The sequence below is a fragment of the Typopeltis vanoorti genome, chromosome 14 (genome assembly GCF_054136105.1).
Source record: "Typopeltis vanoorti isolate ZY-2024b chromosome 14, IOZ_Tvanoo_1.0, whole genome shotgun sequence".
In the NCBI taxonomy this organism is placed as follows: domain Eukaryota; kingdom Metazoa; phylum Arthropoda; class Arachnida; order Uropygi; family Thelyphonidae; genus Typopeltis; species Typopeltis vanoorti.
This window is the reverse complement of record NC_143562.1, coordinates 10009211-10028562: the sequence shown is the minus strand read 5'-3', so window position 1 is coordinate 10028562 and position 19352 is coordinate 10009211.

Genomic DNA, 19352 nt, shown 5'->3' with positions numbered 1-19352 from the left:
AGATAGAGCTAAATGGCCTCGCCTACTCCCGTATACGGGAATAAAAAGGCGTTAGCTGATTTTTTTTTTTATTATTATTATAAATAGAGTTGGTGGTAGATGGCGGTGATTTTTGTAGTGTGTAGTGGAAGAATTGAGTAGTAGGGAAGACAGGGTGTGTTGTCACGGAATGTGGAGGTTTTTATCCAGCGGATACGCAAATCGGCATTTCGAACCCATGCAATTTACAAACAATAAATACTGCTAGTGGTAAAGATGGGTGGTATAATGACGATGATGGCAGTTCCATATAGTGCGGGGAAATGTGTTTAGCGGAGGGAAGCAGGGTGTCTTCCCGCGAAGAGTCCTTGTGCTCCTTAGAGATGTCACGTAATAATAATATTATTAGTCAGTTTCCTTAATTCTTTGTCGTCATCCCTAATTGTTACTGTTTTATTTTTCTAAAAGTGTAAATTTTAGCTTTAAGTTTATTTTATTTTAATTTTATTTTTTAGTTTATTTTACTTTAACATGGACTTGTGTACTTTATTGGTTACTGAGAGAGAGAGAGAGAGAGAGAGAGAGAGAGAGAGAGACAGAGAGTTTACCTAAATTCTCCTTCCAAATTTTTGAAGCTCGCCAGAGGTGAGCAATTTGGCTTAAAGATGACCCTTCTCTCACAGGCTCACTTCATCCTCCATCTGACAGATGCAATGCTTAAGCTCTCTGTCTCTTCCACAGGTACTTCCAAGATCCCTGCTCCAACAGCAAGCATATCAAACATGCTTATCCGCTTTCTCATTTATTCCATCTGTATTTGTCCTCGAACAGCCTTCTCATAACGTATTTCCCCAAAACTTCCGCCTCCAGATTTTTATGAAATATATGAATCGATTTCTTCTTTCTGAACCCTTATCTGCGTCTTACACAAGCAAGAGTGTGATAAACGATCTAATGCTACTGGTTCGTTTACCCTTGTCTGTGGGGGTATCCGGAGATTTCGCCGAAAAACAGTTAACCGAAAGACAATTCATCGAATGCAATTCATCGAACGACAATTTATCGAAAAAGCAATTCACCAAATAAACAATTCATCGAAAATCAGTTCATCGAACAACTGTTAATAGAAAAAGCAATTCCTCGAAAGGCAATTCCCAGAAAAAGCAATTCACCGATCAGCAGTTAATCGAAAACATAATTCACCGAAACGCAATTGATCGAAAAACAACAATTTATTGAAAAAAATCAGAATTCATCAAAAGATGAATTATAAGGCATATGGGGTGAAGATGTGTGTGCAATTTTTTTTTTTTAATTGTTTTGAGAGGGATATTACTTTCAGTTCACTTATATACAGTAAAGTACTATTTATACTACTTCTTTCGGAAAGCGATTTTTTTGCGGGGCATACTGGTTGCAGTGAATGATATCCACTGAGGCGGATATAGTTGAGATGTTAAATGAACATTTCATAAAGATATTTCATCCTCGTGAAAATAACATCCTTCAGAACTTAAGATCAGTGGGGAGGGAGAAGGAACACTGATGGTAGTAAGTGACTTGGAGGTTTACATGAGGAATTCAGTAAACTCGATATCAATCAGCATGTAGGATTTGTTGATATATCAACATGTGTCTTTGCGATATCACAGAAGAAGAAGTCACTAGTGATGTGGTGAAAGGACCAGTTGAAAGCTGTACGAGGGGGGGGGGTACTGATAAGTTCTGATAAACACCTAGAACAAAAATGATGTTAAAGTATCTGATATAAACCACAAGGAAGTCCATATCTTAAAACCATTTAACACCTATGTTTCCCGAAATCGTAATAATTATTGTTTTCCATTTAGTTTATGTAAGAAAACATGTTGGTTGTTTTGAAGAAATTCGAAGTCACAGCGGTGCGGGCCATCAGGTTTTTCGTGCTGAAAGAAAAGTTTGCAGCTGAGATTCACCAAACATTGCGTGAAAATTTAAGGGACTGTGTCTTTCAGTATAACCAACAACTGAAAGCTGGGCATCCTGAGACACAGATACTATCGGGTCAGGGAGACCTTTCACAGCGATCACACCTGAATACTTCGATGCAGTGCATGCCATGATCCTTGATGAACAAATGCCAGCCAAAAACATCGCAAAGATTCTCGAGACATACAGGAACGAGTTTGTGTCATTATCTACCAAACTCTGGACATGCAGATACTCTCAGCAAAGTGTCCCCAAAGGTTTGAATGCCGACCAAAAGAGAAAACGTATGCTGTCATCTCAAGGGATTTTTGATCATTTTGAGAAATTAGGTGCAAAAGTTTTAGCTCGTATTCTGACCGTTGATGAAACATGGCCTCGTTACTATGGCCCAGAGAACAAACAACAGTCAATGGAGTGGAGACACAAAGGTTCTCCATGGCCATAGAAGTTTCGAACCAAAAAGTCAGCAGGGAAAATTCTTGCCATTGTCCCTTAGGTTTCTTAGGAACATTGAATTGTTTTTTCGATCAATTGCATTTTCGATGAATTGTCGTTCGATGAATTGTTCATTCGATGTATTGCCTTTTCGACGAATTGCCATTTGTTAAATTGTCGTTCAATGAATTGTTTATTCGGCGAATTGCTTTTTCGATGAATTGCTGTTCGATGAATTGTCTTTCGATTAACTGTTTTTCGATGAATTTTCCTCCAACCGTCTGTGGAATAAATAAATAATAAAATATTGGAAAACTTGAAAAAAAATCATACCTGAAGTATTTCAATCCTGCTTAGTTTCTCGCAACATTTTTCCTTCAGTACCTCCTTCAATTCCTTCAGAGCTGCTGTAACCGTTTCACCTTTTTTGAGGTACTCGGTAAGGAGAAACGGTTACAGCAGCTCTGAAGGAATTGAAGGAGGTACTGAAGGAAAAACGTTGCGAGAAACTAAGCAGGATTGAAAAACTTCAGGTATGATTTTTTTCAAGTTTTCCAATATTTTTACTCTGAATTCTTGTATATTTTATTATTATATTGTGAAAAATATTTACATCAAAGAATCAATTTATTATTATTATTATTATTAGTAGTAGTAGTAGTAGTAGTAGTAGTAGTAGTAGTAATATTAATGATTAATACTATTTTCCCTCATTCTACTCAATATAATGATTGTTGGTATAGCAATGCTACTTTACTAAGGAATAATTATAGAACAATATGGATTCTTATTGTGTTTCTTGTCCGATAAGTGTTTCCTGTCTGTATATATGTGTGTTCATGGGACTGATTTGCCTATTTCTAGGAGGAGTAGCCTAGTCATCTCCGTATTAGGCCTACTAACTTACCTTCAGTTGAAGAGGACTGATAAAAATTATTTGCCTCGTACATTTATTAATGGACAAATTTTACTCGGATTCCGTATTTGAAACTTTTACAAAAAATTGTCGAACCGTTCCAGTTTTCAGTTCAGCTCTATTCGGGGCTACAAAGAAAAGTGTCGAAATTATGTATTACAATAACTCGCTGACTTAGCAGAATTCGCAGAAGTATTCAGTACAAGAAGCTGTCTGCACAGTTCAGTTTTAGTTCCAAATAGATCACTTTTATCATAACATTTCCGTAAAGAAGTTCCGAAATGATATTAGCAATTACGTTCTGGCTGGATGAAATTTAATGAAATTTTTCATTTCAGTCGGATTAGAGTTATTGTCACAAAATTTGGTAGAACAAAATGTGTTCTCTACAGATAAATCGCTATCTGCCCAATGAAGCAGTTTGTGCACTTACATTAAATGTTCTAAAATGCAAGAAAATAATTATTGCGTTTCAATGACCACCACTTCCATATCTTCTCTGTATCATGAGTAATGTTCCGTGTTGTTACTGAACATTTTTAAACAATACTTCGCAATAAAAATGGATTTGCGATTAATTGTTTTTTCGATCAATTGCATTTTCGATGAACTGTCGTTCGATGAATTGGTAATTCGATGATTTGTGTTTTCGACGAATTGTCATTCAATGAACTGTTTATTCTGCGAATTGCTTTTTCGATGAATTGTCTTTCGATTAAATGTTTTTCGATGAATTTTCCTCCAACCGTCTGTGGTATAAATAAATAAAAAAACTGCCATTTATATCTTCAGTACATAAAAAATATTCCTATTCAAATTAGGGAGGTAGCTATTCTAGTACAAAAGGGCGTTGTTTCTTATTTCACTTCTTAAGTTCTCTTTCAATGTTAATATTACTGTTCTATTATAAAAATAACATTCACTAATTTACTGATGAAAGAAATACAACACGCCAGTTTTCTTTAATAGTATATATTGAACTTGAATATAAAACAGATTAATAAAGAATTACTTTTTGTTAAATTCTAAAGAAAAGCAAACAAAAAAGGGTGTAAGTTCTCTCTCACTTTTATTTATCTGATTACTTGAAGAATAAAATTCAACTGACAATAAACAGGAGGACTGATTCAGTCAGAAGTGCTTTAGAAGAAAAGAATCTTATATATGACAATATCTAACATGTTGAATATTATTATTATTATTATTATTTTAATTATTATTATTATTATTAAGAGACGCCTCCAGGGAGTCAGAGACCCATCGAAGGAGGCCAGATACTACACACACCAGCTATCATACTTATTTTTCAATTCATTCACACTGTTTGCACTCACAACATCGAATGGCAATCCATTCCAATCAAGCACCACCCTCTGAGAGAAAAATCTAGCCCTCACACCCTTCATAGAGCCCTTCATTCTCAGCTTCCAAGGATGCCCTCTCGTCCTTTCCCCACTCTCCATAAATTGAAAAATTCCATCAATTGAAATCCTCATGACCCTTTCAGAAGTTTGTAAATCTCAATCATATCACCCCTCTTTCTCTTGTTTGCTAGTGTCTGTAGTCTATAAATTTTCAATCTCTCTTCATAATCAGTATTCCACAATCCTGATATCATATTTAACTCTTTCCTTTGTACTCTCTCCAATATATCAGAATCACAACGGAAACCAGACCTGTGCACAATAGTCCAAGTGAGGCCTTATAAAGGCCTCGTAAAGAGGCAAATAACATTCTTTTCTTTAAATATGAACGTTTTTGTTTCACCATTGCAATTATCTTTTGAGTTGTATTTGCAATGTTTGTCACATGGCCCCTGAACTTCAACTTCCTATCTATTAACACTTCAAGATCCCCAGCCTCATCAGTTTCCTCTAGCTTAATCCCTTCAATATAATACGACATTGGATAGGTAATCATGCCGAAGTGAAAGACTTTACATTTATTGACATTGAACTGACACCCATTTTCTCATGCCCACAATTCCAACCTATTCAAATCATTCGGCAAAGACTGTATATCACCAGCATTTCTTATTACCCTACCTATCTTTGCATCACCAGCAAATAACTGTATGTCGCTTGTCAAATCCTTCCCAATATCATTTATGTACATATTGAATAACAGTGGACCAAGTACTGATTCTTGTGGTACACCACATGTTACCTTAAGCCGTGCAGACTCAGATCCCCATATGCCGCTTTTTGATATCTGTCAGTCAGCCATCTTCTTGTCCATGCTAATATTGTATAACTCAAACCCATTTTCTCCAATTTATGCAGTAGTCTGTCATGTTGTATTCTTTCAAAAGCCTTAGCAAAATCCAAACGTATCATGGTGTATCCATTCCCCTTGTCTAGTTTAATGGTAACTTATAGAATGTGAGCAAATTGCTAAAACATGACCTTCCCTTAGTAAACGCATGTTGTTCATTGCAAAGTAGAGATTCACTGTCAACCCATTTCTGAATGCGGCCCTAACCAATTTTTCCAAAATCTTCACCATCACTCTTGAGATAATAAAGGGTTGATTGATAATTTGATACATCGATCTTTGCACCAACCTTCTGCAATGGAATTACCACACATTATTTCCATTCCTGTAGAATCTTCCCTGTTCTGAGACTCATATTAAACATCCTTGTCAAAGCAATGGCCAGTTCAGCTGAAGACTTTTATCACACGTGCTGATATTCCATCAGTCCCTATTGCAGAATTCTTATTCAGTTTGTGCGACAGCTGTAATACCTCACATACCTGCGTTTCTTCATCTAGTAAAGAGATAACACTGAGCTCAATGTTGCGTTCACCAAGTTGATAGCTTTTAATTTAATGGGTACTCATTAACTGAACAACCTCTTCTACATCTGTAACCTTCACGCCATCTGTATTTAGAAGTTAGTATTTCATATTCATTCTTTCTTTTATTTGCAGCATATCGATGTAATTCTTGTGGGTTGTCTTTGGCACGCAGAGCCAGTTTGTTTTCATAATCAGACTTTTCTTTCCGTATAACAGTTGTGACTATTCTAGCCAGCTGCTTATAACGTTCACAACGTACGTCATCCCTATGCAAACGGTATTCCTTCCACATTGTCCTTTTCTTAGGAATCTCTTGCTTAATAAGATTACACATCTATTTGACTCCTACTCTATTTATTCTTCAAACTTTCGGGACACATTCTGATATCACATCATTAAATGCTTCTAATGTACTGTCGATATTCTTTCCATCCAGCAACCGATCCGATTCCACTGAACTCAGTATACTCCTCAGTTGGCCATAATTTCTCGCTTTGTAGTTCCGGATGTAAAGTTTTCTGAATGGAGCATTCATAAACTCAGTCACTTTCCTTGTGAGTACCGCATGATCACTGTCGCCAAATGGAGTCAGAATAGTTACGTCTTTAACTGCTACGATATTGATATTGATAAATATAAAACCTGATATACAGTTTCTACATTCGTCTTTGAAATAATGCTGGATTTATTATCCACTGGATTTATATAAATTAAAAAAAATATTAAAATTAACAAAATGAAAAAGTGCAGAATCCGGTGGATATATATACTAGGTAACTGAGTTTATAAAATGACTATACACAATTGTCTTTTGTTACAATCATTACAACATGAAAATGTCCGAAAAGTGATTGATTCCATAGATGGGAGAAAAAGGGAAAATATTCTGACAGTCATCAGAAGAAGACAGATGAAATAGTTCAGACACGTGGAAAAGGATAATGGCATTCCAAAGCAAGCACTAGAAGGAATCATTCTGGGATCAAGGGTTAGGGGCCGACCTCGATTAAAATGGACTGATAACATCAAAAAATGGATAAATTCCTCCCTTTTTCAATTGACATCAAGAATAAGAGTCCGAGACGAGTGGAGGAGGCTAGCAAAGAGTATCACCTACCAGCCATTAATGACCCAACGGTTCATTTAGGACTATGGGAGAAGAAGAAGAAGAAGAAGAATCATTTACTATGGTAGTATTCGTACTATAAAATTATGACATGCATTATGACATGCACAGCACTACATCGAATATGTTGGGGAGTTTCACCATGTAAGGTAAGCTCTCTTTGTATCCTAAACTGTACGATACATGATGTAGGATATCCAGTAGACCACTTATTGTGATCATTTTGAGACAGTTGCTTTTCGATAACAATAACCGGCTGATAACATCAAGCAAAGGATATAAAAAATTGCATCATTTATTTCAATTTATTGTTATAAATAACTTTTTAATAAGCCACAACATAAAATTTATTTAAAAAAATTTTCTACTGTTGCCTGTCGTGTCTTTGAATATAACAGTTCATGTATAAATAATACTCATACTCATACTCAGAATGTTTTTTGAGGTTTATGTTGCACATCGCGACGGAGTATTCGTAGAGCTTCTTGCATTCTAGCCATTGGCTGAAGGAGCTTCAAAAATTTGTTCTTCTATACTTGTATTAGGTTCGCTCCCTTCTATTAGTTTAAAGTTCTCATTGGAAGCAGCTTGACATATTTCCGACAGTCATTGTAACTACCACTTGAACGTTGTTATCAATATCCAACAAATTTTCAAATTCTCCTTTTGACATACCGTCTGAGGGTTTATCAAAAATTTCATTTCTAAGATATTCAAATTCTGAAGAAGAAGGAGATATTCAGAGTTTGAATATCTTAGAAACCACCTTTTTAGAAGCAGTTTTCAATAGTCTTCTCTGAGACTTGCTTCCATGATATTGCTACCAAATGCAATACATAAAGAAGGGAAATGTTTTTTTTTGCAATTGCACTTGCATCAGATTGGTCTTTTATAAAATCGAGTTCAGATATAATTCTCACACGAACTTCCCAACGATAATTAGCTTTGAAAGCTCGTATGATGCCTTGGTCGCATGGTTGAAGTAACGACGTAGTGTTCGAAGGCAAGAAAATTACTTTGATGTTCTTTAACGATAAATTGTTTGTGTTTGCAGTGCAGTTCTCTACTAACGAGACACGTTTTCGCTTTAGTTTAAGATTCCACTTAACTAACAATTGTAAGTTCTTCTGCTTTTTGATGCATCAAAGGCCCATTAATCCAAGCATTCTTTTCACGAACATCACTAAATCAAACTTTTAATGCTGATTCAACTTGAATATCCTTGCCAAATCGAGCTCTCTTCCAATCCATGTTCTCATTAGCAAAGGCTGAAATTTCAGTGTTTGATCTGTTTTTAAGATCTTACACAAGAGTAGTAGTGAAATTTTTACATGTATGCCACACTACACTGACACATTTTGGACAACTTATTGTAGCACTCCAAATTTTTTTGCTTTTCTTGAAAAGATAAATGTATACGTTTTTTACTTGCTTCTGCCATAATGCTAAGGGCTGTTTTAACTAGCACTTAAAGTCAAATTCATTTACTAAAAGAGAGCACGAAAATAAACTCGAAAAATCACAATTAGACTGTATTTATACCCACCTGTATTTGCCTGGAAGATTTAAGATTTACGGTAGATTAAGATTAAAAAAAGATTAAGATTACCCATCTGCATTTGTCTGAAAGATATTTACGGAAGAATAAGATTAAAATATTAACAAAAACGTTAGGTTTCAACAAATGTTCTTTTTCAAATTTTCCCCAGATTAACCCTTATTTCTTAGAATTCTGAGAGGCAAAAGGCTAAGCATTCCATAATTTTAACAATAACTGGAACTTTGATTATAATAGAAGGATTATTTTTAATTCGTTTTAAATGGTATATTTTGGGACCGACTGATTTTGATAACAGTAGCCTATTGATAATATTATCCGCGATCACAATAAGCGGATTCTACTGTATTATGTATCCTACATTATGTAGTATAACACTAATCCTATATTAGTATGAAATGAGAACTCACACAATTTACAGACTGAAAATCCCTTAGTTGGTAGAGATGGGCACCACTAGATGGCGATGATGGAAACAGTAGTAGTAATAGTAGTATTGTAGTTGTGTGTATTTGGAGAATTAAGTAGTAGCGAAGATGGTGAGATGTTTGTAGTGGATAAGAGTAGAGTAAAGTGCCTTCCTGCGATGAGTCATTGGAGGTGTCTTGTAATAATAATAATAACAATATTTATGCTCACTCTCTTCACTTCACTTGAAAAGAGAAAAAGTCATACTTTCTTATTCACCAATCCTTTCCTACCACTTGTTCTACTGTTCGAAAAATCTTTCCTGTATCTAGATATTAAATACCTCACAACAGTTTAAGTCTCAATTGTCTACCAAAATCTGTAGATTGCATGCTTTTAATCTACTCTTCCCTCGTATCTAATATTTCAATTATTTCTAGGAAGTGGCTTCTAAAAATATGATACTCTGTTTGGAAGTGGTGGGTGGTGGGTGTGGTGGTGGGGAGGGGTACGTGGTTTTGTTTAAGGTCTGTCTTGAGTTTGTAATTTATTAACTTTCACGCTGGTGTCAAAGCCAATTTCAGTGGAATCGGATTGCTGCAATTTGTGTGACTGACAAATTTGAGTAAAAAGCGGGTACACATTCAAATATTCGAATTGCGCCAAAGGAGTCACGTGGTAACATTCAATAGGCAAAAAATTCCGCTAAACAAATTTGGTTTCAAGGAAGTTCTTTTCACGAAGGAATAAAGTTGCAGACTTGGATGTGTTGTACCGCATCAATGGTTTCACACAATGAAGAATTATTGGAAGGGCTCAGAATGACTGATAATGCCAGACAGATCGAAATCTCACACAACATTGTATCCAATGGTAAGCTATGGAAATTTTAACAAAGAGCTCGCATCGTCGAGCAATAAAAAAGCCGTTTTTCACATAATGACTTTTATTAATACTGCTTGTGTACAAATTCCAATCAAAAAGTATGAAGGGACAATCAACCTCTGAAGGCTATCATTTTAAACAAATATTTCATGATCAAAACATGAAATATTTGCACACAATCAACTGTGTTAATTTATCTTACATAAGAAAAACATTTTTAAACTATCAAAATATAATAAGGATGAAAACTTTTATAATCTTTTATAAAACATTTGATTGGCTACTAGTTTTACCATGCAATTGGCTACCAGAAGGGTAAAGATAGCGCATGCGATTATATTATTTTCAAACTTGGGCGCATTCGTTATACAGGAGTTGAAACAATAATTCCAAATAATCTGCCGAACAGACTAATTTTTGTTAGGTTACCTTGTGAGTTTGTCGCTTAATATGTTTCAAAAAAAAAAAATTTTTTTTTTTTTGAAAAAATAAAAAAGTTAACAAGAAGAACAAGGGGCTCGAAAATTTGAGAAAAATTTAACCAAGGGCTGGCGCGAGCCGTAACGAACCTCTTATAGCTCGCCACTGGAACTTGTATCCATGCTCTGGTCAGTGTTTCAAACCAGTTCCAGACGTTGGCTACGAATCGCCCTCGGTCTAATACCGAGCATGTAGACAAATGTTTTGTCATGGCACCAAAACTTAATCAATGGACCACGGCAGGTAAACTTGCAAATCAGCTTCATTCAATCACAGATACTCAGATTTCAGTGTCTATACTGCATTTACCTAAACACAAAAAATGACATGCTTCTAGTCCTTGTAAATGTAGTCCTGATGTTGTCTTCAATGAAATAGAAATCAGATGTGGACAATATTGAAGTGCATTGTATGCAGAGTTTCTAAGTTTATACATGCGAATTCATTGTATATTTTATTAAATGTATTACTACCGCCTTTTGTGCTATTTAAAAGAATAGCTTCTTCAGAAAGTTAAAAACTAGTGTAATATACAGTATGAAAAGTTTTAGAAAGATACTCTCAGCCAGTTTTTTTTAGTAACAGTTTCGTTCTTTGTACCTAAGGTAAATTTAATTTTTTTTGTCAAAAAAAATAAAAATAATTAATGATTATATCGCCACCTGCTACGCTGTGTGCATGGTTTCAAAGTAGTTTGTTTTTTCAGTATTATTGAAGCGTTTTTATCCTAAAAGGATTCGAAACAGTAATAATCCATCACTGAGTTTATTAGTTTTTTTTTTGGATAACTCGTACAATTTGTGGTATCGATTCAACCGTGCTATTATAACTGAAGAATTTTACAAAATACACTCATGTCGACAAAATATATGCCAATAATGACCCCTCATTTATTTATCACCCCATATTTATTTCTTTTTCATTTCTTTTTTTTTTTTTTTTTGTGCAAATCCAACAAGCACTGCTGTACATCTTGCAGCGAGTTCTATAAGAATGTGGTGATCGGATCCTAACTACCTCTTTTTCCGCCAGAGACAAGAAGTGAAAATTGCGTCCCCAATTTGGTTTCATAGAAGTTATTTCTTTTTATTTTATTTTTTTAAAGTATTTTTGTTAAAATCCAACACACACTGCTTTACATCCGTTCATGGACAATTCATTGCAGGAAAATTCATCGCGGAAAATATTCGCAGGAAAATTGAAATGATATTGCAGAGGCCTGTGAGATTAGAGGAAGTAGCGCTTGCGTCCTCTGTGCTTGGTCGCTCGAAGTCAGACTTAAGTTCAAGTCTAGTTGCCGACTGGAGGAACTTTTTCTAAGCCTTTCTTCGACCGATTCCCGAGTTAGTCGATCTCTGACATTGGCAAGCAGGTTTTTTATCCCATAAACTCAAGAAAATCGACGGTAATACCCACATTATTTCAGATAGTAACATATCTTGTTAGGGTTATGTACCAAGAGATGGCAGCACTTGTTTGCCAGCCTCTTCATCGGTGGCTACTATAATTAGTGATAGACATGGGCAAGCTATCTCTGATTGGGTACCGGTGGAGATTGAACTGCCCACTCAGTCTCCAAAAGCTAGATAAGGTATAAAGGCCTCACCTACTCCCTATATGGGAATAAAAGGTGTTGGCTGATTTTTTATTGCATTGTAATTAGTATACATAAAGTAAATGCAGTGCCAGATAAAATTCACAAAATATATTTTTTATGCATTATTCATTTAGATTTTAATTAGATTTTTTAAATATTTTTATTCTTATAGAATGAAAGTAATATAATAATAATAATCTCCGAAGGGGGATTATTATTATTATTATATTACTTGAAGCACGCAAGAACATCACTGAAGAATGCAAGCTCCACCGCTTTGGCGTGACAGTGGAACTTGCATGCTTCAGTGATGTTGAGAGCTATTCTGGTGGTAGCATAGCTGCCAGCAGGGCCACCCTTCTCAGACAGGTCTCAACTGAGAAGCCAGACTAACAGTGTTCTATCTCCCATCTTAATAGTGAAAAGGAAGAAGAGATCCATACCGGATCAGTCGATGCCTGGGCCATCAAGGTCTACGTCAGATGTTGGGAATCCTGGGCATCAGGCGATAAGTGGCTACAGGACCCAGCTCTCCTTGCTGGGCAATCAGAGCAGAAAGCTGAAAAGCGACTGGACAAAAACCAATGCAAAACATGGACTGTATATGAAAACAGAGAAGTTAGAAAATATTTTACAGTTCAACACCAGAAAAACGAGGTTTTAGAAAGTGTATGCATTTAATTTGGAAACAAAAACTCCCAGAATCTGCAATAAGAGAACAAAGATTTATGAATCAAAATAATTTCATTTTTCGTAACAAATTATTTACGGAACTTGAGCGAAAGAGTTATGTAATAAGTGAACAACTTCAGTAACAGCAAATCATCAGGTGGTAGATATATCAAACTTTGGAAATCAACTCAGTAAATATCAAGCTGACAACATACCTCAGAATGTTTTGACAGAAGCGCAGTGTAAAATGAAGTCAGGGATATTGGAACATATGAACTACATAAATGGCCATATAAGACTACTACCATTAAAATCTTTACATAAATCTGAGTTAAAACAGCTTCTCTTAGACACAAATGCTGTGATTAAAACCATCGCGACCAACAGTAAAAAAGAAACAAATCAGCTACTATACAGCACAGCTTTTATAATTATAGTGAACCTTGGTTGCAAGCCACAAGTGCAAAAGCCAAGAATGAAACAATCTGCACCATGAAAAATCCGGCTGGAGCGAAAGTCAACACACTTCGAGCTGATCTGACAACTTAAAGAGTTTTATAGGACGGCTGAAAAATAATAGCATCCAAAACAAACTGATTAACACATATACTTTGACCAACGAAACAATTGCTGAAATTACTGAAGAGCTAAAACAAAGAATTGTAGCACTGCACAGAAAATTAAAAGATATGAAGCAAGAATAAACAAATATGTGCAAAATATGTAATTTCGACAGAATCAACGTCAATTCTTTCAGTCTCTCCAGAGAAATACATATGCAAATAATAATTCACCAGAAAAAGAAGAAACAATCAAATTTTGGAAGTCAATCTGCGATAATCATCCTATTGTAAAATCTTGTATGAAGAAAAATTAGAACAACATTTTTTCTATACCAATTTTACTTGGAAATAACAAATTATACAAAATACTTGTAATTGAACTAACGTTTACCTCAATTTTTTTTGTGTATTGAATCTGTTAAAATATTACAGTAAATTGTTGAAATATTTAAGAACCACTGAAATTGTACTGACAAAGAAATAGCTCAGACTGGATTAGACATCTTGACCTGAGGCTAGCAAAAATCGCGATGGTCAACGGGCTACGGGTTTTCCCGCCAGGACTCAGGAACAGCGGGGTGGCAGAGTAAACCCTCCAAGAATATCCGGGCGGTTTAATCTGAGGCCGTTCCAAGGTCGTGAGAGTAGGATAAAAGGGAGAAATCGAAGAGCCAAAGCGCTCTGTTCCTGGCTCTCGCTTCCGGTCTCGTTTCGAAGAGGTTCCTGTGTCCAGTCGTTCCAAGGATGAAGGAGTCACGTCCTGCCAGCAGAAGTCCAACGAGGATAGGAGTTATGTAACAGCAGTGACGGGCTATTGCAGAAGTCCCACCGCGAAGTTTCTAGACGATCTCCGAGTATGCTGTATCATCGTTGCCGAAAACTAGTTCCCGAATGTGGTTTTCACCGGAAGGAAGAGGTACGTGGCCATGATCTCTAGGATCTAGTGTGCTGAACTAGCTGAGAAAGTTACAAGTAAGAAGTTTCCAGAACTTTCCTAGACTGTAAAAAATAATGCACAGAGTGCTGATCCCATGGTTAGTTAGTGTACAGTACATTGGTGAATTCGGAAAGCCGTACTTCTAATTAACGGTGATCTAATTGTTTACAGAGTTCAGAGAAATTTACTAATGTTATGTGATGAACGGGAAATTGATTGTAAAGTTTACTTATGCCTAATTCTTTTTTAGACTGAGTTAAATTACGTTAGAGTATATATATGTCTATCCATGTGTCTGATTGTTATGAGCATGTATATTGTTTAATACCATAAGGCTCAAGCGAGAAATTCTAATCTAATCGCGTGGAGAACCAGACACGTGTTTCACATTGTCACCATTGTTATTTAGCTGAGTTAATCAGAGATAGATATTTTGATATGTATAAAATTAATCTTTGTAATTACCTATATTTAGAATGAATAAACAATTTTGTTTGTTAATTGCTTGTCTGATTCTGATTTGCAAATGCACTGTTTCATAAAACATAGAACCTGTGTGTCCTGAACATAGAATAGCCACGACTGACTGATTTTAAGTTTTTAACGTTGCTTGAATTAGAATTAGACTTTAGAGATATTTCCGTGTTGAGCTGGATGTTTCTCTTGCATGCATGGAAAAGACATACAATTCCTCTACTTTCATGGCACAGTCAAAAATCAAATAAATTTTTAAAGATCAGTGCAAGTGAAACTCAGCAATATAGACAAGGGAACCTGGTTCCAACTTGAAGCACTTCCTGAGTCTAGACTAAGAACAAGTGAAAATTAGCATAACTGCGACCTTGAAAAAGTGGGAAAAGTAAATAATAACCAGAAAGGATTAAGAGTGATCGAACTAGCTCAAGCAACGACTACAAACTCGGTAATACGACTGACCGGGAAAAGAAGATAAATGCGCAGTTTGAAGGTTTGACGATAAATTAAATAAATACGTATAAAATAAAAAAAATAATAATAAATTTCACTATGGAACACAATAAAGATGCCGCATGGGTTAAGGAAATATGATCGGAAATGAAACTAAAACAATGGCAAAATGTCATTATCACTACAGAAATGGTCAGTGCACAAGCTAGAAAATTTAAAAACTGCAGTGCACCTGGCAGAGAATAACTACATAGATTTTGGTTAAAGCATCTAACTAGTCTACATGATCGAATGGCAGAACATTTTAATTATTTCTTACGGTCATGCTCAGGGGAAGACTGGATGATCTCTGGGGGTACTTTTCTTTTCATGAAAAATAAGGATAATGGTGCAGACCCAAGTAACTATCGTCCAATAACATGCCTACCAACTATGCTTAAGCTGTTTGCTGCAATCATAGCAAACTCCATATATCACTACTTAATAGATAATCAGATTTATTCCATTAAACAAAAATGCAATTTTCAAAAATCTAGAGGAACAAAAGACAAAATGATTCTCAGAAATTCAAAAAAAACGTAAAACTAACTTAAACATTGCATGGATAGAATATAAGAAAGCATTTGATTCCCTCTCACACTCCTGGATCCTAAAATCACTACAAATATTTGGAATTAGCAAAACCATATGTTCGTTTCTGGCTGCTGCTATGAAATCATGGAAAAGAACTTTAATAGTGAATAATGAACGATTCATAGATATCAGTATTAAACGTGGAATTTTCCAAGGTGAGTCCTTGTCACTATTATTCTTCAACATTTGTTTGATACCTTTATCTATGATTCTGAACAAAACAAAACTAGGACGTGAAATTCCTAAATGTAATATTAAAGTTTCCCATCTATTGTATATGGATGACTTGAAGTTATATGGAAAATCGGCCCAGCAAGTAGACTCTTTACTGAACACAGTTTGTATTTTTAGTCAGGACATCAAAATGGAATTTGGTTTAGATAAATGCACAATTTTATCTATTAAACAAGGAAAAAATAATGACACTCTAGCAATTTTAATTTTGATCAAGAGAAATATAAAAGCAATTTCAGCTGTTGAACACTATAAATCTCTAGGAATATTAGAAGCCAGTGGCATTCTCCACCTGAAAGTTAAACAACAGGCAGAAACAGCATACACCAAAAGAGTTAGAAATATTCTGAAATCAAAAGTAAATAGATGACACTCAATTAGAGCAATGAATTCTTGGATATACCAGTGATTCGATGTACAGCTGGCATAATAGATTATACAAAAAAACACCTGGAAATATTGGACCACAAAACTAGAAAATTAATGACTATGCATCGTGCATTACATCCACGAAGTGATGTTTCCGGTTGTACCTACCAAGGAGAATAGGTGGAAGAGGTCTGCTACCAGTGAGACAGACTGTGGAAGAAGAAGAAGAAATTAGTTTAAGAAGTTACATTGACAATAGCTCTGAATCAATGCTTTAAGGCATTTCAGAAGAGAGACTTCTAAAAGTAATAGGAAAAGAATACGATTACAAAAATAACAACAAAAGATCCGATATATGCGCTGGAAAAATAAACCCTTCCATGGCCAATTTCTTCGAGATTCTGAGGACAAAATTGACATGAACAAGACGTGGCAGTTGCTACAATATGAATGTATTAAAACAGAAACAGAAGGATTTATTCTAGCAGTTCGAGAACAGGCATTACAGACTAATACAATCAAAGCAAAAATATTGAACATCAATAATAACAACAAATGCAGATTATGCGATCAGACAGATGAGAGTGTAGAACATCTAATATGTGCCTGCAGCAAGATAGCCAAACTGACTATAAATACCGCCATGATCAAGTGCCCAAAATAATTCATTTGCATATATGCAAAATATATGGCTTTCCTATTTCTGATAACTGGTAGCAGCACAATGTAAAGACAGTATTGGAAAACGAAACAGCAAAAATTCTCTAGGACTTTAGAATGCAAACTGATCGGTAATTGGTACAGGATATACCTGACATCACAATTGTCGAATACCGACAGGTTTGGATTATTGATATCGCAGTACCCAGTGATAACAACATCACCAACAAAGCACTGGAAAAAAATTACTAAATATCGAGATCTGGCAAACTGAACTTGGCCAGTTGTGGCTTAAAAAACACACAAAAGTTATCCCAATAGTTATTGGTGCTATTGGTGTAATTTCAAAGAAGCTATCCAACTGTTTACAGCAATTAAACATCAACGAAGTGACCCGATATGACCTACAAAAAAACAGCATTACTTGGAAAAGTCCATATTTTACAGCGCTACCTGACGGACTATTTTTAGATTCTTGGGTAGAATCTGATTTGTTCTGTATCTCCAGTCAAATTGTTGTTTACATTATATCTTATTTTGACTGTGTATCAATTATGTGAATTATCAGGACCACTGCTATCGTGGTCCTGATTAATTTGAAAAACAGTAATAATTGTTAGATGTTAGATGAATCGTGTAACACTATCACGTACCTTCTAAACCTATTAACATATCACGAATTTGGTAATAGCAAGGGGTAATATTATTATTCTTCACACCTCCGATGCAGTGGCGTAGCTAGGGGGTTCGGTGGTAGCGGTTCGCTCCGGGCGGCACTTTTCATGTAAGACACAATTTTATTTTTCGAAGATTCTTCTATTTATGTTAACTTAGTAATTGTATTACTTAATTGATAATTACTTTTCAACAACTATACTTACAACTAAAATAAACATAAACATAGTTTTTAATTTCTTTCCCTACGCCGTTGTGACCTTTTGGAATATTTTTGGTGCGTATTTTGTGTTGGGTTTGGTGTGGAGAAAGTAGTCAAGGGAAAAATACAGGAATGCATTGATGAAAATGAGTTACTGTATGGGGGACAGCATGGTTTTCTGAAGGGTAGATCATGCCTCAGTAACTTGCTCAGGTTTTATAACACAGTGACGGCTGAACTGGATAAGGGTTTTGACAGGTTAGAATACTGATTAGAATGCCACATGGAATTCTAATCAGTAAACTGCAACATATGGGAATGGATATAGGCTTGTGAGATGGATAGGAAGGTGGTTGATGGAGAGATACGAGAGAGTAGTTTACTCAGGAGTAGAGCCCAATAGACGGCCTGTGACTAGCGGTGTGCTGCACAGTTCTGTTCTTGGACCACTGCTGTTTGCTTTGCTCATTAAGGATATAGTGAAGGATCTGAGAGAAACGGTTCATTTGTTCGCTGATGATGCAAAGTTGGGTAGGGCAATAGAGAATGCAGAAGATGTCAAAATTTTGCAAGGTGATTTGAAGAGATTGGAGGTCTAGGCTAAGGAGAATGGATGTCAATTTAATGTGACAAAATATAAGGTTATGCATTTTGGGGTGAAAAGATTAGCAGTATATCACATTGGTGGAACTGTACTCCAGGAGATTGATGAGGCCAGGGACTTGGGAGTGTTGGTGGATAGGGAGTTGAAGTTTAGGGACACATTGCAAGTGGCTAAATCAGCTCATCAAATCACTTGAAGCTGAATAATACTTAGACGAGCAGAGATAAGCAAGTTATTATTCCTCTGTATCGAGCCTTGAAAAGGCCCCATCTCAATTACTCTGCCAAGATTTGGTCTTAGGTTTCTTCTTGATGGGGAGGAGGTGGAGAGGATCCAGAGACGAGTGACCAAGATGAAAGCAGGCCTATGGAATGAACCTTATGAAAACAGGTTGAAGATTTTTGGGTTGCAGAAATTGGTTGAGGTGGAAAAGGGGAGATATGATTGAGATATTCAAATTGCTGAAGGGGTTTCTATAGGAATAATTCAGAGGATATTTTTAAGAACAGGACTGGTGGTTGGGGACATCCATGGAAGCTGGGCAAGAGTTTGATTAGTAATGGTGTTAGAGCTGGGTTTTTTACTTTTGAGTGGTGAATGAGTGAATAAGCTGCCAGAGTCTGTTGTGGGTGCTATGACAGTGAATGAATTTAAGGCAATGTATGATAGATACTGTGTGAATGTCGAATAGTTGTGATGGACATGATGTTTAGGGCCTCCTTC